The sequence below is a fragment of the Bos indicus genome, chromosome 5 (assembly GCF_029378745.1).
Source record: "Bos indicus isolate NIAB-ARS_2022 breed Sahiwal x Tharparkar chromosome 5, NIAB-ARS_B.indTharparkar_mat_pri_1.0, whole genome shotgun sequence".
NCBI lineage: Eukaryota > Metazoa > Chordata > Mammalia > Artiodactyla > Bovidae > Bos > Bos indicus.
The window spans coordinates 51,426,578-51,453,908 of NC_091764.1; the positions used below are offsets into that span (position 1 = coordinate 51,426,578).

Below are 27,331 nucleotides of genomic sequence, written 5' to 3' on the forward strand. Positions count from 1 at the left end.
CAAATAATAATATGGATACAAGAGAGATTAACAGGAGAAAAAGAAACAAATTTTAATTCATGTATATGGAGGTCTCATAGAAATGGAACCTAAGAAGTGCCAAAGCAGGGTAGCTTTCATACTTTCTAGAAAAATAAACAATACATTGTGAAGAATGGGCAGGACAAAGAAACAATGTTTGGGTATTTAATTAGTGAAGAATCTAAACAGAGTTTGGGCTTGTAAATTAAAGAAGTAACAAAGTTTGTTTACACAGGCTTTTTGGCTCCCAATTCCCTATCTCTAGTGATAAGAACGTCCTTCAACCTCCAGATGCAGGGAGTGTACCTTTCACATGACAGATTTATTTCCAGCTTTAGGGAGAGAGAGAGAAGAGTCAAATGGTCTCTCTTTCATCATGCCAAGTTGCGTCAGTTGTGTCTGACTCTTTGCAACCCTGTGGACTGTAGGCCACCACGCTCCTCTGTTGATGGGATTCTCCAGGCAAGAATATTGGAATGGGTTGCTGTGCCCTCCTCCAGGGGATCTTCCTAATCCAGGGATTGAACCAGCATCTTTTATGTCTCCGGCATTGGCATGGGTTCTTTACCACTAGCGTCACCTGGGAAGACTCTTGCATTGGATCTTCCCTAAGTAGCTTTAATTCAAAATAATCAATATGCCACTGAGGCACATTTAGGGATAGTGGGCCCTGAGTTCCAAGAGTTTTCTGCTCTGAAACTTCCCTGGAAGTTTTACATATTAAAATTTGAGCTGGTATATTTTTCCATCTCATTGAACCAATCTCTTAGCCTTGACAATAGGCTAGTTCACTTAGACCCATTTGCGTAGGTGGTGATCCAGGTGGGTTCCCAAAATTAGGTCTATACTTCAAGCAATTGTATATTTAATAAGAAGCATGTCCATGGAAACAAAAGAAAGACAGAGGTTAATGACTGGAGCAGATTATAAACCAGTTTCTGAGCCCAGAGGCCAGTCATTCAAGATGTCTAGATATCAGGGTTGAAGTTTGAAATGTCTCTGAAAATATCATCAGTAAGCTTTTCTGAATGGCTCATACAGCAGAGCATGAAGACTGTGGCAATTTCTCTGAAGTTTGTATTAAGTCATCTAGTATCAGTTTGCAGGCCTTCAGGTAATAGGGCAGTTTTAATTCTCAGTGATATCAAATGAAAAGGATAGCATAAATTTGGAAATGTTAGTTTGGAGAGTCATAGCCAGATGTTAGAGGAAACTATCTTTTTGCCTTTTCATGCTGTTCATGGGGTTTTCAAGGAAAGAATATTGAAGTGGTTTGTCATTCCCTTCTTCAGGGGACCATGTTTTTGTCAGAACTCTCCACCATCACCCATCCATCTTGGGTGGCCCTACAGGGCACGGCTCATAGTTTCATTGAGTTAGACAAGGCTGTGGTCCATGTGATCAGTTTGGTTAGTTTTCTGTGAGTGTGGTTTTCATTCAAGGTTCTGTTTGTGCCCTCCAAGAGTCTGTTTCCCCAGTCCTGTGTAAATTCTGGTGGCTCTATGGTGGGGTTAATAGCGACTTCCTCCAAGAGGGCTTATGCCATACCCAGGTCTGCTGGACCCAGAACCCCTGTCCCAGCTGCAGGCCACTGCTGACCCATATCTCCTCAGGAGACACTCAAACAGTTCTGGCTCAGTGTCGCAGGGTCTCTGGGTCCTGGTGCACACAAGGTTCATTTGAACCTCTGAGCATTGCTGGTGGGTAAGGGGTTTGATTCTAAATGCGATTTCACCCCTCCTACCATCTTGCTAGGGCTTCTCCTTTGCTCTTGGACATGGGGTATCTTTTTTTTTTTTGGTGGGATCCAGTGTTCTCCAGTCAATGATTGTTTAGCAGAGAGTTGCAGTTTTGGAGTTCTTGCAGGAGAAGATGAGTGTAAGTCCTTGTACTCTGCCATTTTCCAGGTTGTTCTACTCAAAGTTCAGAAAACTAAGATCATGGCATCCAGTCCCATCTGCTGCTGCTGCTGCTGCTAAGTCGCTTCAGTCGTGTCCGACTCTGTGCCATCCCATAGACAGCAGCCCATCAGGCTCCATAGTTTGGGATTCTCCAGGCAAGAACACTGGAGTGGGTTGCCATTTCCTTCTCCAAAGTATGAAAGTGAAAAGTGAAAATGAAGTCGCTCAGTCGTGTCTGACTCTTCAAGACCTCATGGACTGTAGCCCACCAGGCTCCTCCGTCCATGGGATTTTCCAGGCAAGAGTACTGGAGTGGGGTGCCATTGCCTTCTCCACCAGTCCCATCACTTCATGGTAAATAGATGGGGAAACAGAGGCTGACTTTATTCTTTTGGGCTCAAAAATCACTGCAGATGGTGATTGCAGCCATAAAATTAAAAGGCACTTGCTCCTTGGAAGAAAAGCTATGACAAACATAGACAGTGCATTGAAAAGCAAACACATTACTTGGCCGACAAAGGTTCGTCTAGTCAAAGCTATAGTTTTTCCAGTAGTCAGGTACGGATGTGAGAGTTGGACCACAAAGAAGGCTGAGCACCAAAGAACTGATGCTTTTGAACTGTAGTGTTGGAGAAAGACTCTTCAGAGTCCCTTGGACTGCAAGGAGATCTAACCAGTCAATCTTAAAGGAAATCAATCCTAAGTATTCTTTGGAAGGACTGATGATGAAGCTGAAACTCCAATACTTTGGCCACCTCATGCGACGAGTTGACTCATTGGAAAAGACCCTGATGTTGGGAAAGATTGAAGGCAGGAGGAGAAGGAGACAACAGAGGATGAAATAGTAGATGGCATCACTGACTCAGTGGACATGAGTTTGGGTGGACTCCAGGACTTGGTGATGGACTGGGAGGCCTGGTGTGCTGTGGTTCATGGTATTGCAAAGAGTCAGACACAACTGAGCGACTGTACTGATACTGATACTGATTAACTGGAACTTAATTCTTTGAAACTTAATTTTTTAGTAAAAATGAAGAAGTAAACAGTTGTGAATTGTAATAATATTATGTGGCTTGGAAAATTTTTGCATACATTTTATAATTTCTAGAAACATAAGCTATTTCATAGTAGAATCTTTCAATAAACCATTAAATACATTAACTAATAAACCAAAACTTATTTTGTTGTTGTTGTTGGGCAGTTGCTCAGTTGTGCCTGATTCTTTGTGACCTCATGGACTGCAGCATGGCAGGCTTCCCTGTCTTTCACTGTCTCCCAGAGTTTGCTCAAATTCTTGTCCATTAAATCAATGATGCCATCCAACCATCTCATCCTCAGTCGACCTCTTCTCCTCCTGCCCTCAGTCTTTCCCAGCATCAGGGTCTTTTCCAATGAGTCGGCTCTTCTCATCAGGTGGCCAAAGTATTGAAGCTTCATCTTCAGTATCAGTCCTTCCAATGAATATTCAGGATTGATTTCTTTTAGGATGGGCTGGTTGGATCTCCTTGCTGTCCAAGGGACTCTCAAAAGTCTTCTCCAGCACCACAGTTCAAAAGCATCAATTCTTTGGCCCTCAGCCTTCTATATGGTTCAACTCTCACATCTGCACATGACAACTGGAAAAAACCATAGCTTTGAATAGACAGACCTTTGTTGGCAAAGTGAGGTCTCTGCTTTTTAATGCATTGTTTAGCTTTGTCATAGCTTTTCTTCCAAGGAGCAAGCATCTTTTATTTTCATGACTGCAGTCACCAGTCTCATTGATTTTGGAGCCCAAGAAAATAAAGTCTATCTATTTTCATTGTTTCCCCATCTATTTGCCATGAAGTGATGGAACTAGATATCATTATCTTAGTTTTTTGAATGTTGAGTTTTAATCCAGCTTTTTCACTCGCCTCTTTCACTTTCATCAAGAGGCTCCTAGTTCCTCTTCACTTTCTGCCATTAGGGTGGTATCTGCCTATCTGAAATTATTGATATTTCTTCTAGCAATCCTAATTCCAGCTTGTGATTCATTCAGCCCAGCTTTTTGCATGATGTACTCTGCAATAAGTTAAATAAGTGGGATAACATCCTTGACATACTCCTTTTCTAATTTTGAACCAGTCTGCTCTTCCATGTCCAGTTCTGTTTCTTCTTGACCTACATATAGGTTTCTTGGGAGGCAGGTAAGGTAGTCTGGTATTCCCATCTCTTAAAGAATTTTCCACAATTTGTTGTGATCCAAACAGCCAAAGGCTTTAGCATAGTCAATGAAGCAGAAATAGATGTTTTTCTGGAATTCCCTTGTTTTTTCTATAATTCAACAGATGTTGGAAATTTGAACTCTGGTTTCTCTGCCTTTTCTAAATCCACCTTGTACCTCTGGAAGTTCTTGGTTCATGTACTGCTACTGCCTCACTTGAAGGATTGGATCATTATCTTGCTAGCATGTGAAACGAGTGCAGTTGTGCAGAAGTTTGAACATTCTTTGGCATTGGAACTTATTTGGTCTCTGTAATAAGAGGTCAAAAGTAGGTAAACAGACTTGTTCAGCAATAAATGTTTTAGTATTTTACCTTATTTGGAAATGATCTAGACATTAAATGCATCCCCATCATTTAATTTAATGTTGCAAAACTCTAACGGTATAATTACTAAAGAGATTTAGGAAACTATGTAGACATATCATAAAGTAATTATTGTTAAAAATTTAGTTTAAAAACTCTTATCTCATTTACATCTATTTAAATCATTTGTTTTTAAACAATATACTTAGATTACTCATGATGATTTCATGAGACAGTGAAGCATTTAGTCATTAAGTTTTGCTGTTATTGTTGACATACTGCTAGAGAGACTACATGAGGCCATTTGACTAGTATACCCAGGTAGAATAAAAGTTGTTTATCTGCACTATATTTAGTGCTGGCAACTCTGAAGACATACCTGTATTAATTAAACCAAAAAGCTTCAGTCTAATGCTCTCCCAACTGAGTTATTTCAGCCATTTAGACCAACAAGCCTAAAGTTAGCTTTTATTCACCAAAGATTATTCTAGATTATGTGAACTTGAAAAATATTTGGATTAGTTTTTATTATGTTTTGAGAACGTTTATAAAAGCACTTGCTTGTTTAGGTCAAATACATAGAGCTCTTTTACAAATTAATTTTGTAAAAACATACAATGGTAGAAAAATAGGGTATCTACAATGCACACGTGTAGATATGTAGAAAAGCACCACCACAGATCTCATAGTTACCATTTTAAAACTTTAGCCATTAATCAAGTAAACTAAAAAACTCAGTACTTGATAAGTAACAGTTGGAATAAATGAAGTTTACTTGCTCATATAGCTAAATTCTCTTATTATTTGTGGAGAATAATTTAAGATCTTTATTTGCCCTTGACAAGCAATTATAAGGAGGCTGTGATTTATTAGCAATGCAGGAGCAACCTTTTAACGATTTGTATTTAAAAAGGCCTCTTTCCTTTTTTGTTTGTTGTTTCAGGTTCTACCAATGGAGCTAGTATGGGTCAGTCTCAGGCAATGTGGGCTGTGTTTACATTTCAAAGACATAATAAGATTTATAACTTTAAGGGACAGAGAAAGAAAATTCAAGTTTTCTCCTAGGAGTTTTGGAGTATATTTCTCTATTATAAGTCTTAGGGTAATTATTATTAAAAAATTTTTTTTAAGTATGGAAAATGTTGCTTCATTATTCTGATCTTTTATAGTATCAACAAGCATTTTGAGAGGAATAGGTGAAGTTTTGGGACTGGTAAAAAATGTGGGCCTTGATTTGTTTCTAGAGTTGCATTTCTGGTGGTGTTGAGATTTGTAAGAGAAAGCCAGTTGTTTCTAATAGTCCTTGAATATTGGCTTCCAGATCATGTTTCTTGATAGTTTGTAGGAGAGTCTGGAGATGTTTTGTTTTGTTTTCTCCTAAGAAGAGAAATTTATGTTGGATCTTTAAATCTAATTTTTGTTTTTTTTCAGAATAAAGGATCTTTAAGGCTAGACATTATACTTTTTTCCCCCTCTCAGTTTGAGTACTAATATGACAGTTGTTTATAATGACAGCTCTAAAAAAATTTTCCTTTAAATATAACCAATTTAACGGGTCCATTGTCAGGCCATTGATGAGTAGGATCTTATATTAATTTCAAATAATGACTCAAACCAATAAGCCTTTTTTTTAAATGGCCTAACTAAAGATGCAAGGAGGCATCCCACATGAGAGCCTTCACAAAATCCAGAAAGCTCATTCCCAGAGTTCATCTAAGAAAGGGGATAAACTAGGAATTTGGAATTAACAGGTACATACTGCTGCTGCTGCTAAGTGGCTTCAGTCATGTCTGACTCTGTGACCCCATAGATGGCAGCCCACCAGGCTCCCCGTCCCTGGGATTCTCCAGGCAAGAACACTGGAGTGGGTTGCCATTTCCTTCTCCAATGCATGAAAATGAAAAGTGAAAGTGAAGTCATTCAGTCGTGTCCAACTCTTTGCGACCCCATGGACTGCAGCCTACCAGTCTCCTCCATCCATGGGATTTTCCAGGCAAGAGTACTGGAGTGGGGTGTCATTAACTTCTCCAACAGGTACACACTACTGTACATAAAATAAACAAAATGGTCTTACTGTTTAGCACAGGGAAGTATATTCAGTATTGAGAGAGCTAATTATTAGAAAGAAAAGTGAAAGTGAAAGTGAAGTGGCTCAGTCGTGTCCGACTCTTTGCAACCCCTTGGACTGTAGCCTACCAGGCGCCTCTCTCCATGGGATTCTCTGGGCAAGAATACTGGAGTGGGTTATCATTTCCTTCTCCAGGGGATCTTCCCGACCCAGGGATCAAACCCAGGTCTCCCGCATTGCAGACAGATGCTTTAACCTCTGAGCCAGGTTGATAAATAGTCCAGTAGTCATGTATGGATGTGAGAGTTGGACTATAAAGAAAGCTGAGTGCCGAAAAACTGATGCTTTTGAACTGTGGTGTTGGAGAAGACTCTTGAGAGTCCCTTGGACTGCAAGGAGATCCAACCAGTCTATCCCAAAGAAAATCAGTCCTGAATATTCATTGGAAGGACTGATGCTGAAGCTGAAACTCCAATACTTTGGCCACCTGATTTGAAGAACTGACTCATTTGAAAAGACCCTGATGCTGGGAAAGATTGAGGGCAGGAGGAGAAGGGGATGGCAGAGGATGAGATGGTTGTATGGTGTCACTGGCTCAATGAACATGAGTTTGTGTAAACTCTGGGAGTTGACGACGGACAGGGAGGCCTGGTGTGCTACAGTCCATGGGGTCACAAAGAGTCAGACATGACTGAGTGACTGAATTGAATTGAACTGGTAAAGAGTCCGGGGCCCTCAGGGAGGAAGGTATCCAGGGCCCTTGAGAGGAGAAAGGAGTCCAAGGCTCTCAAGGAAGAGAAAAGTACAAATGGGTCATATAACAATGTATCTTGCTCTAGGACAGGTTTCTCCTTTTAACAAAGGCCTTCTGACTAATCTTTTTGTCTTAAGACTTGTGGGAGTGGATCTGGTAAGGCCTTTCTATTGTTAATTCCACTCTTGTTGATTTAAGATGCGTGTTGTGGGAGTGGGTCTGGTTAAAATATATAAGGCCTTGATAAGACTAGTGAGGGGGGCACTCTCTGTTCCCCTTCTGATGTCTATGTCAGAAGCTTTCTCTGTCCCTTTTTTTACTTTAATAAAACTCTGGTCAACACCAAAATCAGATTGATTATATTCTTTGCAGCCAAAGATGGAGAAGCTCTATACAGTCAACAAAAACAAGACCAGGAGCTGACTGTGGCTCAGATCATGAACACCTTATTGCCAAATTCAGACTTAAATTGAAGACAGTAGGGAAAACCACTAGACCATTCAGGTATGACCTAAATCAAATCCCTTATGATTATACAGTGGAAGTGAGAAATAGATTTAAGGGCCTAGATCTGATAGATAGAGTGCCTGATGAACTATGGACTGAGGTTTGTGACATTGTACAGGAGACAGGGATCAAGACCATCTCCATGGAAAAGAAATGCAAAAAAGCAAAATGGCTATCTGGGGAGGCCTTACAAATAGCTGTGAAAAGAAGAGAAGTGAAAAGCAAAGGAGAAAAGGAAAGATATACTCATCTGAATGCAGAGTTCCAAAGAATAGCAAGGATAGATAAGAAAGTCTTCCTCAGCGATCAATGCAAAGAAATAGAGGAAAACAACAGAATGGGAAAGACTAGAGATCTCTTCAAGAAAATTAGAGATACCAAGGGAATATTTCATGCAAAGACGGGCTCGATAAAGGACAGAAACGGTATGGACCTGACAGAAGCAGAAGATATTAAGAAGAGATGGCAAGAATACACGGAAGAACTGTAAAAAAAGGTCTTCACAACCCAGATAATTATGATGGTGTAATCACTCATCTAGAGCCAGACATCCTGGAATGTGAAGTCAAGTGGGCCTTAGGAAGCATCACTATGAACAAAGCTAGTGGAGGTGATGGAATTCCAGTGGAGCTATTTCAAATCCTGAAAGATGATGCTGTGAAAGTGCTGCACTCAACATGCCAGCAAATTTGGAAAACTCAGCAGTGGCCACAGGACTGGAAAAGATCAGTTTTCATTCCAATCCCAAGGAAAGGCAATGCCAAAGAATGCTCAAACTACCGCACAATTGCACTCATCTCACACGCTAGTAAAGTAATGCTCAAAATTCTCCAAGCCAGGCTTCAGCAATATGTGAACCGTGAACTTCCTAATGTTCAAGCTGGTTTTAGAAAAGGCAGAGGAACCAGAGATCAAATTGCCAACATCCGCTGGATCATGGAAAAAGCAAGAGAGTTCCAGAAAAACATCTATTTCTGCTTTATTGACTATGCCAAAGCCTTTGACTGTGTGGATCACAATAAACTGTAAAAATTCTGAAAGAGATGGGAATATTAGACCACCTGATCTGCCTCTTGAGAAATCTGTATGCAGGTCAGGAAGCAACAGTTAGAACTGGACATGGAACAACAGACTGGTTCCAAATAAGAAAAGGAGTATGTCAAGGCTGTATATTGTCACCCTGCTTATTTAATTTATATGCAGAGTACATCATGAGAAACGCTGGACTGGAAGAAACACAAGCTGGAATCAAGATTTCTGGGAGAGATATTAATAACCTCAAATACGCAGATGACACCACCATTGTGGCAGAAAGTGAAGAGAAACTAAAAAGCCTCTTGATGAAAGTGAAAGTGGAGAGTGAAAAAGTTGACTTAAAACTCAACATTCAGAAAATGAAGATCATGGCATCCGGTCCCATCACTTCATGGGAAATAGATGGGGAAAGAGTGGAAACAGTGTCAGACTTTATATTTTGGGGCTCCAAAATCACTGCAGATGGTGACTGCAGCCATGAAATTAAAAGATGCTTACTCCTTGGAAGGAAAGTTATGACCAACCTAGATAGCATATTCAAAAGCAGAGGCATTACTTTGCCAACAAAAGTCCGTCTAGTCAAGGCTATGGTTTTTCCTGTGGTCATGTATGGATGTGAGAGTTGGACTGTGAAGAAGGCTGAGTGCTGAAGAATGGATGCTTTTGAACTGTGGTGTTGGAGAAGATGCTTGAGAGTCCCCTGGACTGCAAGGAGATACAACCAGTCCATTCTGAAGGAGATCAGCCCTGGGATTTCTTTGGAAGGAATGATGCTAAAGCTGAAACTCTAGTACTTTGGCCACCTCATGTGAAGAGTTGACTCATTGGAAAAGACTCTGATGCTGGGAGGGATTGGGGACAGGAGGAGAAGGGGACAACAGAGGATGAGATGGCTGGATGGCATCATTGACTCGATGGACATGAGTCTGAGTGAACTCCAGGAGTTGGTGATGGACAGGGAGGCCTGGTGTGCTGTGATTCAAGGGGTCGCAAAGAGTCAGACACGACTGAGCGACTGAACTGAACTGACATAAAAGCTCTTGAGTGATCAATCCTGGTCCTTGGTTCCAAAGCTAAATCCTTTTCTTTGGAGATCACAAATCTGATATCGTTCACTGTAAGTTGTCAGTATTTTATATTGCTGCTGCTGTTAGGCGCTTCAGTTGTGTCTGACTCTGTGTGACCCCATAGACAGCAGCCCACCAGGCTCCCCTGTCCCTGGGATTCTCCAGGCAATAATACTGGAGTGGTTTGCCATTTCATTCTCCAATGCATGAAAGTGAAAAGTGAAAGTGAAGCCACTCAGTCGTGTCTGACTCTTAGTGAACCTAAGGACTGCATCCTACAAGGCTCCTCCATCCATGGGATTTTCCAGACAAGAGTACTGGAATGGGTTGCCATTGGCTTCTCCAGTATCTTATAATAACTTTCCATAATATAATGGAAAAGAATCTGAAAAATATATATGTTTGTATATGGAAAACTGAATCACTTTGCTGTTCACCTGAAACTAACACAACATTGTAAATCAACTATCTTCAATTAAAGAAAAAAAAGCAAATCAGAGACCATATATGGGAGGAAAAGGATTCCTAGGGATCACTAAGTCCAAAGAACTAGCTCTACAAATATTTTCTTTTGCTAATTCTAAATTTAGAGAGAGAGAAAAGGGAATCTCACCACTTTTCTTTCCACCAGACCTTGCAGGCACTTGGTAAGAAGTCTTACCTTCTGCTAACTTTAGTCATGTATGGATGAAAGAGTTGGATTATAAAGAAAGCTGAGCACTGAAGAATTGATGCTTTTGAACTGTGGTGTTGGAGAAGACTCTTGAGAGTCCCTTGGACTGCAAGGAGATCAAACCAGTCAATCCTAAATGAAATCAATCCTGAATATTCATTGGAAGGACTGATGCTGAAGTTGAAGCTCCAATTCTTGGCCACCTGATGTGAAAAGCTGACTCTTTAGAAAAGACCCTGATGCTGGGAAAGATTGATGGCAGGAGGAGAAGGGGACAACAGAGGATGAGATGGTTGGATGGCATCACCGACTCAATGCACATCAGTTTGAGCAAACTCCGGGAGATGGTGAAGGAAGGACAGGAAAGCCTGATATGCTGCAGTCCATGGGCTTGTAAAGAGTTGGACACAACTGAGTGACTGAAAAACAAGAACAACAATCACCTTTGTCAGATATCCCAGGTCTTCTCAGCTGCAGCAGCCTCAGGATAGGAAGTGGGGACCAGCTAGCCCTCCGGTGGCTCACTAACTTTCCAGGAGGAGAAAATTTCCCCTTTTCGTCTCTTGAGTTCTTGTGGCTAGACTAATAATAAAATGGACACTGGAGTGGATTGCCATTTTCTTCTCCATGAGATCTTCCTGACCCAGGGATTGAACCCAGGTCTCCCACATTGCAGGCAGATTCCATACTGTCTCAGCCCCAGGGTAGCAAGACGGACACAAGAGAGATTAACTGGAGAAAAAGAAACACGTTTTAATTCATGTGTATGCAGTTTCATAGAAATAGGACCTAAAAAGTGGCCAAAGCAGGAAGCTTTTGTGCTTTTTAGACAAGGAAACAATTCATTTGTGAAGAATGGATAGGACAAAGAAACATAGCCTTTGGGTACTTAATGAGTGAAGAATCTAAAACAGAGTTTGGGCTTGTAAATTAAACAAGTAAAAAGGTTTGTTTACATAGACTTCTTGGCCCCATGTTCCCAATTTCTGGTGATAAGAGTGTCCTTGTACTTCTAGATACACATAGGGCACCTGTTATATGAGAGATCTATTTCCTGCTTTAGGGAGACAGAGAGGAGAGTTAAGCTGGACCTCTTGCATTGCCTCTTTCTACAGTAACTTTAATTCAAAGTATTCAATACACCATCGAGGCACATTTTGGGGCAGCCTGGCCTGGGTTCCCACACACTCAGCTACTCTCCAGCTGTGCTCCATGTCTAGTCAGGAGGGACTGAGCACTGTGTGGTATGCCAGTAGTTGTCTGGTCTAAACCTAGAAAAGAAAACAGGCATTTAGAGTAGCTTCTGGGTACAAACTGATTCAGAGGCTAAAACTGGGGCCTCGAAACTTCCTGGGTTGCCAGTATATGTTCTACTAATACAATCATTTCACAGCCTCTCATATGGTTATTTCCACCAAAGAGAACAAAATGTGTTATTCGTGGCTTCCATTTTACATAATTTCATAGTTGATATTTTTTTTTTTTTTAAGAACTAGGACATAAGGCAGAGACTTCAAGTTTCAACCATTTGTTTGGGCTTATTTTCAGGCATCTTCAGGAACTCTGATATTAAAAGTTTTAATTATACATAGCTTTAGATTCTGATGCTGGGAGGGATTGGGGGCAGGAGGAGAAGGGGACGACAGAGGATGAGATGGCTGGATGGCATGGCCGACTCAATGGAAAAGAGTCTGAGTAAACTCTGGGAGTTGGCGATGGACAGGGAGGCCTGGCGTGCTGCAGTCCATGGGGTTGCAAAGAGGTGGACGTGACTGAGAGACTGAAGTGAACTGGACTGCCTTCATACAGTTTGGTGATTTTGTTGCAAAGTTAGTTACTCATAATAAAGTGACTTAATAAAGCACTACATTTTGGGAAGTTTGTATGAAATGTAAACTGGAGAAGTTATCCTTATGATTGTCCTTCATGACTGCCCTGTTTACTCAGTTGTATTAGCTATACTTTGTCAGTGGGAGAGAATGGACTTATAGGAAAGAAGACAAGAATTTTGAATAATGGGCCGGTGGCTCAGTGGTAAAGAATCTGCCTGCCAGTGCAGGAGATGTGGGTTTGATCCTTGGTCTGGAAGATCCCACATACCGGGGAGACACTAAGCCCTTGTACCACAACTACTGAGCCTGCACTCTATAACCTGGGAACCAAAATTAATGAGCTTACTGCTCTGCAGCTACCGAAGGCTGTGTGCCCTAGAGCCTGTGCTCGGCAACAAGAGAAGCCCCTGCAACGAGAAAACCTTGCACTGCAATGAAGAGTTGCCCCTCGTCTCAGCAACTGCCGAAATCCCGAGTGCAGCAACAAAGACCCAGCACAGCCAAAAATAAGCAAATAAAACTGTATGAAAAAGGAATTTGGAATAGTCCTGGTACATTTATGAAAATATTTTCTGTCACACACATGAAAACTAATCAAAATGTTGAGAGCTACCGGTCCAGTCTATTACATAACCTTGTACACATGTGTTCTGTGTTGGGGCCAGCACCCTAGTAGAGCTAGGATTTCACAGTAGAATCTGACCCAGAGAGCCTAAGCACAAAATGAATAATTAAGAAAGAAGACATATTACCATTAAAAATCCTTTCCCTATCTTACGTATGGCTCTATGGCTATTTGTCTACCTTTAAAATTTAAACTATACCCCATCCCTAAAATTCACTCCTCTTTATCATTCACATAATTGGATTAGGAACTAATAACTTCATTTGTAGTGATGCCATCATTTTGCTGTCTTGGACTTTTTGAAAGGGCAGGTGCCATTTACATATAATTAAGCGTGTAGTAAATTCACTTAGATGATGATGCTGTTCTAATGTTCGTCTTATTAGATTGCTTGCTGCATGGTGTTCCCTTGCATTTGTTATTACTACTTGAGGGAACTTGATTTCTATAGGTTTCCCATCAGTTGTCTAGCTAGAGATTTTGTTGAATACCTCCAATATTGGCAATTCCACTCACTTTTTTTATGGCTCATTATCACCGACTCGATAGACATGAATTTGGGTAGATTCCGGGAGTTGGTGATGGACAGGGGGCCTGGCGTGCTGCAATTCATGGGGTTGCAAAGAGTCGGACACAACTGAGATACTGAACTGAACTGAACTGATGCTGTCTAATGAACCTATACATTAAAGTATGTTAAAAACTAAATTTATCTCCTCTTAATTTTGACTGATTCTTTTCACACAATTAAATTTTATTATCTCATTTCCTTTTACTCCTTTATTTCTTCTAGGATTTTGTAACAGGCACATCTTTGTTGATACTACTTCACTGGGATGACCCAGAGGGATGGTATGGGGAGGGAGGTGGGAGGGGGGTTCAGGATGGGGAACATGTGTACACTTGTGCGGATGCATGTTGATGTACGGCAAAACCAATACAATATTGTAAAGTAAAAAAAAAAATAATAAAAATAAAATAATAATTAAAAAAAAAATAAACTGGATCCTAACAGGAAAAAACATTTTTTTTTGGCTTCTCATTTTCACTTGCTTCTTTCTGTTGTGGGATTATCTTCTAAACGTACAAGCTTTACCTTTGAAAGACTTTAGAACTTTTGTCATGATTTATTTTTGTTGCTGTAAAGCAGGCAGTATAAACCGTAGAGACATCAGCACTTGCCTGCAGTTGCTCTGTTTTGACACTGGGTGGCTGAAATACACATAGAAGATTCTTGAAACTGTCTTAAATCTCTGTAGGCAACGTTTTGATCATGTTGGATGACAGAAACCATTTTTGTTATACTAGAAATGGGAGGAAATTTTGTACAGAAATCCAGAGTTCCAATGGAGGAATTTCAGGGTTTGAGTTTGAGCTTTCTGGAAATGATTAAACCAGAACAATATATGTAGAGTAAAAAGAACAATGGACTAAGTGATACGAGTTTTTATTTATGCTCTGGAGTCAGATCTAATTGCAATTCTGGCTGCTATCACTTTTTACCTGAATTGTTGAGCAATTTACTTAATCTCTGAGCCTTAGTTTAGAAGTCATAACATGAGATATCTCTTTTATAAAACTATTATGAGAAGAAATACATTAGTTTTCATTCTTTTGTTTTCCATTTCTGAATAAAAACTTGTAAACCTTGTCCTCTACTTAGTTTCAATAAAAACAATCTTTGGTACATGATCAATTAATTCAGTGGATTTGACACTCCTTTCCCCCTATACTTAGCCACATTCTGTGGATGAAAACTATGGGTTATTAATAACTCATTGGCAAATAATACAGGGAAATGGGATTCTGAGCTAAAGACTAGAAGGACCAGGCTCTTAAGCATGGTACTGAAATCTGACTTTCATCTTGGCTTGTACCTTTGCTGTGTGATATCTTTTGTTCCGTGATAAAGTGAGAGTCTGTCTGCTTCTACAACCTTGCAGTGGGAAAGGGAGGGAGGCAGGAGGGCAAAAAGGAGTGGAGACCAAAAGCAGTCTAGTTAGTCCAGTAAACCAGGCAGGAAGAACGAGGATTGGAAGAAACACTGATTGTCCATGATTACCATGGGCATGATAAAGTCAAGAGACAGATAATCTGGAGCTGGTAGCACTGGCAGAAGGCTGTGTATCACACTTCAGGCGTAGACCGAAGGACAACAAATCTTTGTCATTTATGAAAATCATATGAATGAAGACAGCCAATGACTTAAATCAGGTAAGGTTGTTAAAGACCCTAGATTTCCTACCTCAAACCAAAAGAGATTTTAATTTCTAGTGGAGGAAGGTAGTAATTAATTAAGAGTAACACTCTTAATCCTAAAGATCCAGCCCTCTAACCTATACTGCTGAGACTGGTATGTTCATTACATGGACCATTAATTTCTCATAGATCTGGATCTTGTCAGTCTCTGCCTAATCCTAAGCCCATGCTAGCCATTCATAATGATTTTATAGCTACTTACTTGCTTCCTATTTAGTTCTAGAAATCATGAGACCTCCTGCCTACTATGATACTATAGCATCTTTCCACCAGCAAGTGGTATATGTAAATAGTTTCTTTCTGTGTTATACTGCATGGGTCAAAAAGTTTGTTTGGGTTTTTCTATAAGATGGCATGAAAAACCCAAAAGAACTTTTTGGCCAACTAAAACACTATATGACTAACAGGTCCCAAAGGCCAGTGTTCATAGAACCCAATGTTCAGGCCATTAATAAACAGAATGGATACAAATTAAGTGCAGTCAAAAAGTAGTTTAAAAAAAATAGTTTTTTCTTCCATTGCTTTGATGTCTCAGGTGGCTTGTGGGACACCTGCTTGGTCTGTGGAACTAATATATATTAATATTTGGCCCATGAAATTTGCCTCTTAACTATCTGATAACCTTTTTTTTTTTTCCTGGTCTGCAGTGTTTGGTCCCTTCAGCTAGCCTCGTATCTTTAGAATTTTTCAGACAAGAAAGAGGTACTTTTCTCTGATTTCACATTTTCCCCCAAAACTACTGGGAAACAAATTTTAGATTCTCCTAAGGGTTCTTTGTAAGTCAGGTCTCTGCAACTCAGCAAGCAACTGGCCAAGGAGTGAGACAAGATTGTCCACCTTATCTCATCCTTCCCTGTGGCCGACCTCAAGTTCACAAGGAATGAGGATGTCTAGACTCGGGCTCTATACCAATACAGTATGTAAGGTGTCATAGGGAAGGGCTCCTACTGGGTGCAGCATGAAGCTGACACCAGGTCTCTTTCTTACCTAGCTACTCTGGCAATGTGGGCACATTTTGGGGAAACTGTCTATGTGCTTGTAACTGAAACAAGTTGCTCACCAAGAGATGGGTCTTTTAGAGTCTGGGGCTATTTTTTTTTTTTTTGGACCTTGGACTGACTATAACATTGTGGAGAAGTGAAACTTTCCCTGTACTCTAGGAACCACTGCAGTTCAGCTGTTGGAGGAAAGTGAACTTCTGTTACTATTCTAAAGTGGGGCTTCCTGCTAAAGTGTGCATAGAGGCAGCTGAACGTAGGAAATAGAAACAAGCAGGTGGGACTCTGTAGGTCAGCAGGACAAGAGACCTTGAGGAATGCATTTGAGTTCCTGTCTCTGGTGTGCGTGTGTGTGGTTGCAGTAATAAAGAAGACTAATTTTATAAACCATGTCAGCATTTTTCAAGATTGCCAGTAGCTACTTGGACTCTAGTGCCTAGATGAAGGTAATCCCTGTGATTAGCAAGATGAAGGCCTAACATCATTATTATTGAATATGAAAATAAATGTGACCATATATTGTTCCACAATTTTGTGAATTGAGATCAGTTGCTCATCCATTCATGACTGTAGCTTTGGTAGATGAAACAAGAATAAACATGACTATGTACCTTCAAGAGCATATAGTCTAACATAGGGTGGTCTATTAAAAATGACTCAATTACAATATGTTGTGGTAAAGGTTAAGATAGAAGGAACTATCAGGTGTTTGGGAGTACATAGGAGAAACAAGTTAATACAGTGGATTAAGGGGATTGTGAATGAGTTTTTGGAGGAGATAACCCTTGTCCTGAGCCATAATGAATGAGTTGGAATTAACCAGGTAGATTGTTTACAGATAAGGTGCATTTCAACCAACTGCATTTGGAAAGCCATTATAACAGGTATTACTCATCTCATTCTTTGGAGTATGGTAAAAAAAATCAGGAACTAAACAAATAAAGTCTCTAAATAACCAGAATTGATACTATTACCTCCATGTACCAAAGATGACATAATCTCTGACATATAAAACTTGCTAGTGATTTCTAGCTTAAGCAGTTAGATTTTTATAATACTGTTGATAAATCTGAGTTGTAAATTAAAGCACTGAGATTAATTCAATGGCTAATGTGGAAAGTATATAAAATCTTGGGAAATTTGTGCTTTCTAGTGAGACAGAATTGTAGAAACGTGTTTCAATGTATTGGTGAAAGCTGTTGGATGGACTGTATCTTTTAAACTGATCATGGGAACAGTCCAGGGACTCCATAATCTGGGCAAACTTTTTGTTTGTACCCAAGACAGGTGTCCTTTAATCTATAATGGGAATACTCTGCTGTGCACAAGTCAGATCACAATACTCCTGCTGGATTAAGCTCCTGTGCAAGATGCTAGCTATTATACTAGATTGAAAAATTGAACACAAAACCTTTCCCCCACTCTTTAACGTGTTTTTGTAGTTCTACCCATTGAGAGATGGAGTCCTTCTTCACCCCTTGAATCTGGGCTGGCCTGATGAACTGCCTAGCCAAGAGGACTGTAGCAAACATGTGAGCAGAGATTTGGAAAGTGCTGGGTATTGAGGCTTCCCCTATTGCCACTCTTAGAAGCCTGTGATTGCCACCGTGTTAAATGAGAAGAGACAAGCAGCTTATTTACTCTCCAGTTCTCCAGGTTTCGGTCAGTCAATGGGGTGAGGTACTATACTGTTGACTATAGGCACAAGAGTAAGCTCAGCTGAGTCCAGAGGAACTGCCCAGCTGAGCCTAGATGCACTCAACCCAAATTGCCAATCCCACAGAAATGTGAACTAAATAAATACTTGTTCTTTAAGCCACTAACTTATGGAGCGGTTTCTTGCATTTGCCTCCATACCCCACAAAGGGCAGTGCCTATGTACTCCTGCCTTAGTACTTTGTCTTACCGCTCTGAGGAGTAGTTCTCTTCGTTTATCACCATGGTTTCAGTCTGTTCACTTGACCAATATGGTTTCCTGATTATTGACTATAATGTATTTATATTTATTGTATGTTAGGTACTATGCTAGGTGATGGGGATTCTAAAAGTTAATAATGTACACATGCCACCTTGAGTGAGTGAGTGAAAGTTGCTCAGTCGTGTCCAACTCCTTTCGACCCCATGGACTATACAGTCCATGGAATTCTCTAGGCCAGAATACTGGAGTGGGTAGCCATTCCCTTCCCAGGGAATCTTCCCAACCCAGGGATTGAACCCAGGTCTCCCGCATTGCAGGCGGATTCTTTACCAGCTGAGCCACCAAATGGATGCTATGCTTCCTTCTGTGTACCTGATTCATGAAAATGAAAGTGAGTGAGAGAGACATTACTGAAAAAGATGGAATGAGGTGATTAGCACCAAGTAAACCAAACGAAAGGAGACAGCAGGGAATGAGCGGCACTTGTCTTCACTCATACACTAGAAATCAGAACTTTTTGCTCATTTGTTTTAATATCCTAGACCCTCAGAGCACTGAGGGAAGCTGGTGCTTGTTTTTCTTCTCTCTCTCCCACAAATAACTTCCTTCTATTCTTATTAATGTACCCATGTTCTTTGGTTTTTTCCATGCATGATGCATGTTAAGTCACTTCAGTACTGTCCGACTCTCTGCGACCCTATGGACTGTAGCCTGCCAGGCTCCTCTGTCCATGGGACTCTCCAGGTAAGAGTACTGGAGTGGGTTGTCATGCCCTCCTTCAGGGGATCTTCCTGACCCAGGGATCGAACCCGAGTCTCATGTCCCTTGCATTGGAGATGGGTTCTTTACCACTAGTGCCACTGGGAAGCCCAAGTTTTTTCCCATATCCAGGTCCAAATGATTTTAATTTCCCTGTAATATAGAAGATAGCCTATTTTAGTGGTGGTGCTGGGGAGGGTAGAAAAAAAATAAAAACCAAGGCGTTTCCCTGATGTCTCAGTAAAGAATATGCCTGCCAATTCAGGGGACACAGGTTCAGTCTCTGACCCAGGAAGATCCCACATGCTGCAGAGCAATTAAGCCCCTGTGCCACAACTACTGAGGCCTGTGTGCCCTAGAACCCATGCTGCACAACAAGAGAAGCTGCTGCAATGAGAAGCCTGAGCACTGCAACCAGAGAGTAGCCCCTAATTACTGCAACTAGAGAAAAGCCCCAAGCTGCAAGGAAGATCCAGCACAGACAAAAACAAACAGATTAAAAAAAAATTAAAGCCAAAACCAAACCAAAAACTGGTTTTGGATTCAAGTAGATCCATCTAGTTTGATTTCCAGCTCTGCCACTTAATCACAGTGAAACTGTCTCAATTTTTTTTTTTTTTAATGTGTAAAATGGGGTTATATCATGTACTTTGGTGGCTCAGATGGTAAAGAATCTGCCTGCAATATGGGAGACCTGGGTTCAATCCTTGGGTCAGGAAGATCCCCTGGAAAAGGGAATGGCTGCCCACTCCAGTATTCTGGCTTGGAGGATTCCATGGACAGAGGAGCCTGGCAGGCTACAATCCATGGAGTCCCAAAGAGTCAGACACAACTGAGCAACTAACACACACACACATTGTGTACTTTATGGCATGTTGTGAGGACTTAAGAATTTGAGTGTTTTTTTTTTTTTTTTTATAGAAAGCCTCTAGCAGAAAGCTTGCTGCTGCTGCTGCTGCTGCTGCTAAGTCGCTTCAGTCGTGTCCGACTCTGTGCGACCCCATAGACCGGCAGCCCAACAGGCTCCAACGTCCCTGGGATTCTCCAGGCAAGAATACTGGAGTGGGTTGCCATTTCCTTCTCCAATGCATGAAAGTGAAAAGTGAAAGTGAAGTCGCTCAGTCGTGTCTGACTCTTAGTGACCCCATGGACTGCAGCCTACCAGGCTCCTCCATCCATGGGATTTTCCAGGCAAGAGTACTGGAGTGGGGTGCCATTGCCTTCTCCGAGCAGAAAGCTTGAAGTGCCCCAAAGTGATGTTTCAGTAAGCCCTCAGAATGTGAAGAGCTGCACATGGAGTTGCTATCAGTGAAGTTCTGCATTCCAAGTAATTTTTTTTATTGTTTATATCAGATGAGGCAGGCAGTTTAAATAAACAGATGATTACAAATATCATCTCAAGATTTCTATTCAACTGGGACATATTTGCTGCTTTGTTTCAAAGGGAAAACAAAATACTTGATTTCAAAGTCTGGGAGGTGCTGGAAATAGGAAAACCTTGATCTAAAAATCATCAGATATTATCTAGATATTTACGAAAAGTACAAAGGCTATTACAGAATTATGAGTGTGGATAAGAAATTCTATTATATTTTGTAATTAACTTATACATTTGTTCTCTTCATGAACTTCTTTTCTGTATTTTTGTAAAAACATATGGGTTTAATATTGAAAATAAGGATGAAATGGCATACATTTTAACAATAAAATACAAATTCAGCAATATGAAAAAATGATAGATTTTCCTATAGTCACTGAGAGCTACTGAATTAGAAGCTAGAAGGGTTGAAAGTATGCTTTATATTTCTTGTAAGAAAGGAAAGCCAGTGTTCTGAAATGATTTTGTAAACGGCTATTCCTCCCAGCACAGAGCCCAGGTTCCCAGTCATTCCTGCTTGGATTCCATGCTACTACTTAACATAGCTGATTGAGAATTACTGTAGAACTGGCAGTGAAACAGTAGTGCCAAGTGTCTTAAAATGTAAACCTTGCTTCCTGAGGAAAGTTGCTAGGCAAGAGGAACAAAATAAAAATCTTTGACCATATGATATGAATCTTTTGAAAGAGACCAGGTGAGGGTACCTCAAATGATTGATATGTATTTGACTGATTCAAATCTACTCTAGTACAATTAGCTGAAAGAATAAAACTACATTATTTAGTTTTGGCTTGTGTGTGTGTGTACACATGCGTGCATGTGTGTGCATGTGCGTGTGCCATGAGGACTTCCCAGGTGGCACAGTGGTAAAGGATCTGCCTGCCAATGCAGGAGACACAGAAGACATAGGTTCCAACCCTGGGTAGGGAAGATCGCCTGGAGGAGGAAATGGCAGTCCACTCCAGTATTCTTGCCTGGACAGAGGAGCCTGGCGGGCTCCATGGGATTACAAAGAGTCGTACATGACTGAGCACACAGGCACATGTGTCATGCTATTATTCAAATGAAAGGGTAAAAACTACACTGTACCAGGAAATAGCAAATATGACAGTATTTTACAGCACAGCATCATAGAAAATCCCATGCAATGCTGTAGAGTGGAAAGTAAACTCACCAGATACTGTATATCACCCAAAGTGTCCAGGAAACTGCAATTAGAAAGCTGAATTTGGCTTTAAAAACATTCGCTCCTTGTTTTAAATGACTTCAATTAGTCTAAGCTATTTTTTAAAATAAATTCTTTTCTTTCTTTAACCCTAAACTAAATTAATTATCACATTAAAATAGAACTACTCCAAAAATTCAGAGTGAATGGAAAGGAATTTAACAAAAACTTGAATACATTTAAAAATAATTTTTAAATGGAATTTTTGTTTTCCTGCTTATTTTGACTATTTACTTTAAATTTTTATACATTTTTTTAAAGGTTACTTTTCACTTACAGTTATTACAAACTATTGCCTATATTCTTATGGTTTCCCAGGTGGTGCTAGTGGTAAAGAACCTGCATGCCAATGCAGAAGACGTAAGAGACATGGGTTTGAACCTTGTCTTGGAAAGATCCCCTGGAGAAGGGAATGGCAACCCACTCCAGAATTCTTGCCTAGAGAATCCATGGGCAGAGGAGCCTGGTGGGCCACAGCCCATGGAGTCACAAAGAGTTGGCCATGAGTAAACAAGTACATTGGGTGCAGTCTTGGTGTTGTACAACACATCCTTGAGCCTACTTTAGACCCAATAATTTGTACCTCTCTTTCCCTCAGCCCTGTATGGCCCCTCTCCTCCCCTTACTGATAACCACTTGTTTGTTCTCTGTATCTGTGGGTCTGCTTCTTTTTTGTTATATTCACTAGTTTCATGTATCATACAGAAATATTTTGAATTAAAACTTTCAAATAGTTCACAAAATCTAAATATTAATGTTACAGCTGGGCCCTAGCTTTAACTTGACCAAAGTAATAAAATATTGTAACATCTGTGACACTATCTTATTGAAGCAAACTTGTGTCCACTCCCTCTGGTTTAGTAAAGCCAATCTACTCTCTCTGGGTTGTGGTGAAGGAAAGAGCAATGTTTACTGTAGGCACCAGACAAGGAGTGCCAGTGCTGTTGCTCAGAAAACCCAGAACTCCTTGTCTGATGTCTACAATAATCATTGCATTTTCCCTTACTACAACCGAGTGTCGGTAGACTGGCTTTACTGCCCAAGGGTGAGTGGACCCAAGTTTTGGTTTGGTAATTCAGTTCAGTTCAGTTGCTCAGTTGTGTCTGACTCTTTGCAACCCCATGAATCGCAGCACACCAGGCCTCCCTGTCCATCACCAACTCCCAGAGTTCACTCAGACTCACGTCCATCGAGTCAGTGATGCCATCCAGCCATCTCATCCTCTGTCGTCCCCTTCTCCTCCTGCCCCCAATCCCTCCCAGCATCAGAGTCTTTTCCAATGAGTCAACTCTTCACATGAGGTGGCCAAAGTACTGGAGTTTCAGCTTCAGCATCATTCCTTCCAAAGAAATCCCAGGGCTGATCTCCTTCAGAATGGACTGGTTGGATCTCCTTGCAGTCCAAGGGACTCTCAAGAGTCTTCTCCAAAACAATCACCCCAGCCTAGCACAATTTAAGATGGCTAAAAAGTGAAACTATGTTTCACATTTCTTTGTAAATGTGGTAACCAGTATTACTTATACCTGTAACTGATGAAAGGAGTATGTGACCGTCTGTCAATGGTTTTAGTGTATTAGAACTATAAAAGCACAAAACTTCAGAGCTAGAAGGAATTTAGTCACCTTGACAAAGACTAGTTAAATAAGGTATGGATATTGGCTCCAAAGCAAGATCTGTGAGTTATCGCTAGATATAAGGGGTTTGTAAGATTTCCTGGATCCATCAGGATCATTTCTTTGTTTTAGATTTTCTTTTTCCAAATTCATTATTCATACTTATTCATTTTTGCATAATCCTCTAGTCACTAGATTAAAGTTTTGCTCATGGCCAAACTTAATCAAACTGAACCTTAGAAGACTCTTCATTTGAGCCCTTATGCCTACTGTTTAAGTCAGCGCTCAAATTGCCCAAACCTGTAAGGACATGACCTTTCAGCATTTTGCTATTAAATTTCTGTAACGACTGTAAGTTTCCTTTATCAAAGACACTGCTTATCTAGGCCTTCGGTACAAATCCTGTCTATAAATAAATTAAAGGTTGGAATTTGTAAAACGAAAAAAACTCTCTGAAGCCAGATACTCTTCCTTTGTGGAAAAGTTGAAGTCCCAGTTACAGCCTGTAAAGCGTACTAACCCGGATCTCCCTCTAGAGGGAGACATAGTCCAGCTTTTACATCTGCCCTCTCATCTTTTATTGCCTCTTTTTCAAGACCGCAGTTTGCTCTCAGAAGCAGGTGCGGCTGCTGAACAGAGGTGGCTATTGGGAAGAGAGATCGAGGGAGGCGACGCCGCCTGGTCCTGCCCTTGTATTTTCTAGCTTAACTCAACCTGGAGTGTTGGCACCTGTTTTCTCCTTGCACCTGCGTTCTCCCTGCACCACACAGGGAAGCCAGTCATTCCGAACTCCCTGGACTTCCAGGCTGGGTGGAATAAGGGGTCTGGGTGGAACAGGGGATTCTGTCCTCTACGGTGACTTTCTAAAAGGTACCCACTAGTGTGTTTTTGACAGTGCAGCACCTATAGGGTGCGAGGCGGAGAGGAGGCTTCGGTTACTAAACCGCTTCTTTTTATTCTGGGGATCTGATTTGTTTCCTCCGCCTTCTCCCCCGCCTCATCTCTCCCGTTCTTTAGCGAACTGACACAGACAGCACCTGCTGGCTGGTGTTCGATGTTGGAGCTCGCACCTTCTCGGTGGTGACGGTGCCAGCGTACTGGGGACAGGGGGACAGCGGCGATTTCCCCTCCATCCAGCCCATGATGCCTAGAGGAGCAGCGGCTGGGCTGCGTGGGGTTCTGCCCGCAGCACTTCGAGGCGGGATTGAGGGGCTGCAGCTGGCTATGAGTTGCTGTTAAGTGGACTTGGCGCCAAGTCTCGGAACCGGCATCAGCTGAGACCTATCTGCTAAAAGCCGGAACACAAGCGCCTGCCTGCACTGGGCAACTCCAGCGTCTTGAGGGCGGAGGACAGCGAGCTCGGAGCCTCTTCTCCGTCCTATCCCGAACCTCCCCAGCCACTCGCACGTCGGAGACCCGGGACCTGCGAGCCAGGGAACTGGAGAAATACGCGGCGGAGGCTGCTTTCCTGAAGGTGAACCGTTCCGTCCAATTGCCTTTCCCCAGAGAGCAAACGGGAGGGCGGGAGAGAGTGAACTGAGGATGTGTGCGTGTGTATCTGTGTGAGACGACGTGCAGCGGGAGGAAGAAAAGTCGTTACTCGGCGTTTTAAAAGCAAACAAATCAGAGATGGATAAGAGCGGCGATTGCTGCGAGACCGCCTTGATTCTCGCAGTGTGAGGAGCTGAGCGCACCGCGCGCACCGGCGAGGACAGCGGGCGACCGCGGGCGCTGGCGAGGGCTGGGGACTTTGGCTTCTCCCCTAGCCCACAAATCTTTTGATTACTTTGACTCGTGAAAAACGAGAGGAGGAAAGACACGTCACCTTCCATCCACTTTAAGGGGATTCCAGTTTGGATGTCAAGAGATTCCTGAACCCTCTTTGCTATCGGAGGAGGAAACAGACGCGCGCGCGCACACATACACACACGCACGCTCGGGGCCACACTCACACGCCCTCCACTAGCACACACCTCCAGACTTCGTTTCCCTATGCCCCAGAACGGTAACGGCGGATTGGCATCTTGGAAGCGATGCGAGAGCGATAAGGCTGGCGCGGGTCCGCGGAAGCTGCAGGAGCATCGCTAGGTGTTGCCGCCACCAGGAAGCCGGGCTGCAGGTAGGTGCCGGCCGCGCCTCCCGCCGGCGCTGGGGACTCGCGCGGCAGCCGGAGGACCTGGGGGTCGGGGGCTGTAGGGAGCTCACCGGGGGACAGCGAGGGGGTGATAGCAGATGCTAATTGGGAGGCCGGGGTAGGGGCGGGAGTAGAGGAACGCCGAGGGGGTCAGAGCAAGCGAAGGAGGTTCCAAGAGCCTTGCCCTTCCTCTCTTCTCTCTCTTCTCTGCCCCATTTCTCCTAACACAGAGAGCCACCCGGCCGAGGACTGAAGTGGGTGTTAATTCTATCCCTCTACCTAACCGATCTCGGTTGGTAATCATTTTGGACTCCTAATAAGAAGCTGGGGGTCGCGTATAAGGGACCCTGACATCAATAGCGTTTCAGGTCCTCTTTCTGAAATCCCCACTTTCTGTCTACTTCTGATTATTTCTCGGGCCTGTCTGCAGAAGGTGGGTGTTTCAATGAGGCGATTGCTTTCTCCACCTCTGACTGTTTTCATAAAGAATCATCTGGATAAGTTCTGGCGCCGTGTCTCCCTCCGTAAAGGCTTTACTTAGATTTGGTAGCAGACGCTTTACTACTGAGATAAAGATCTAGTAAAGGATACTACGGGAGAGGTTTAGGACAAGGATCGTTTTAGGAATAGCGTTCAGAAAACAAAACAAAACACAGCTTCGAGAAACTGACGGTTTTTCATTTGTTTCCGGATGGATGTCCCCACAATCTTGCTAATACTACACGGTTTTTCTGACCCACTGCTTGCCTGGCCCTTCCTCTTCTATTCCAGAAGGCCAGATTCCACCAAGAAGTGTTTTCTTTTAGGCCACTGTCAGTGGGAAACCTGTTATTTCCAAAAACTGCCTTTGCAAAGGAAAGTTTGAGGTCCATCGCCCTCTTTCCCCTAGAACTGCAGGCTGAGCCATCTAGTCTCCACATAAAGAGGACGAACTGTCGGTGCTGGAGAGCCCCTGAATGATGCGAAGCTTTCCGAGTCAGTGAGTCAGTATTCCACTTCCTGAGCAAATGTTAAACAATTGCCTGGAGCATGTGGAATCACAGGTGTAGTCACTACAGTAACTAGCTAGCCACTCTTCACCTGGTGCTGGGTGAGTTGGGCTTGTGGCCATAAGACAGAAAATAATCTTTTTGAGAGTGTTAAATACCGTCTTGAATTTTGCAAGCTCTGTTCTTGAAAAAACAAAGCCAAACCTGTATGCAACCTTTGCTCTGTAAAGTAACCCCAAAGCAGCCAGTGCATAAGGGTCTTTTACTCATGACAGGATGAATTTTAATGATTATTGACTGCATGATAATTATCTGATTCCTGTCTTCCCCAGCTAGATTGTTTGAGACATCAGCATTCAGACTGTTATCAATTAACACTTTAAAACTGATCTATTAGGCAGTGTAAGTTAAGACAAATGAGTAATTAATTTAAGATTTCTGTGTAAAGTGCTAAATGGCAATAACTAGCAGAGGAGACTGAAAGCACTTCTAAACCCTTTAAAAACCAAGCATTAAGATTATCTGTATTTATTCCAGCCTTCCAGTGTTTGCACATGTACTCTCAGACTGGTGAATCTTTTACAGTTTCAAATCTCACATCTAAGATTATTAAAAATGACCGGACACATTTAATCTTCTCTCTCCCTACTTTGTCCTGTTTTGGATCACCTCCTGGGTCAGTTGTTTGCATATTGACCTTTGTAGAATCCTAATTTTTAAAGTTATCAGTAGCCATTGAAAGGCCATTACTAACCACACTGGAGTTTATTTTATTTTCATTTTCTTAACTTCCAATGAAAAAAATTGGGTTACATTATTTATAGATATAATACTATGAGAACAGTGTTACACTGCCAACTGACTTCTTAGGTACTTAGATACTTTTAAGAGGCATAACACAGTTTTAGTATGTTGCTTTTTTCAAGTTAGTTTTTTTTTTTTGAGACTGGAATCTTGATTCTTGCCTTTAGCATAGTTTTATAGTTTAGGGTCCTTGAACTTACATATTTATACATAGTGCTATGA

At 41.8% G+C, this 27,331-nt stretch overlaps 1 protein-coding gene and 1 pseudogene across 1 annotated transcript in view; both read left to right on the forward strand.

The window, feature by feature from the left end:
- Positions 1-24,421, forward strand: part of LOC139183030 (craniofacial development protein 2-like) — a 55,216-nt pseudogene extending 30,795 nt beyond the window's left edge.
- Positions 23,816-27,331, forward strand: part of TAFA2 (TAFA chemokine like family member 2) — a 558,863-nt gene continuing 555,347 nt past the window's right edge. The window contains exon 1 of the mRNA XM_019960906.2: positions 23,816-25,301. The gene's annotated coding sequence lies outside the window, so the exon portion shown is untranslated. The remainder of the gene's footprint in view (positions 25,302-27,331) is intronic.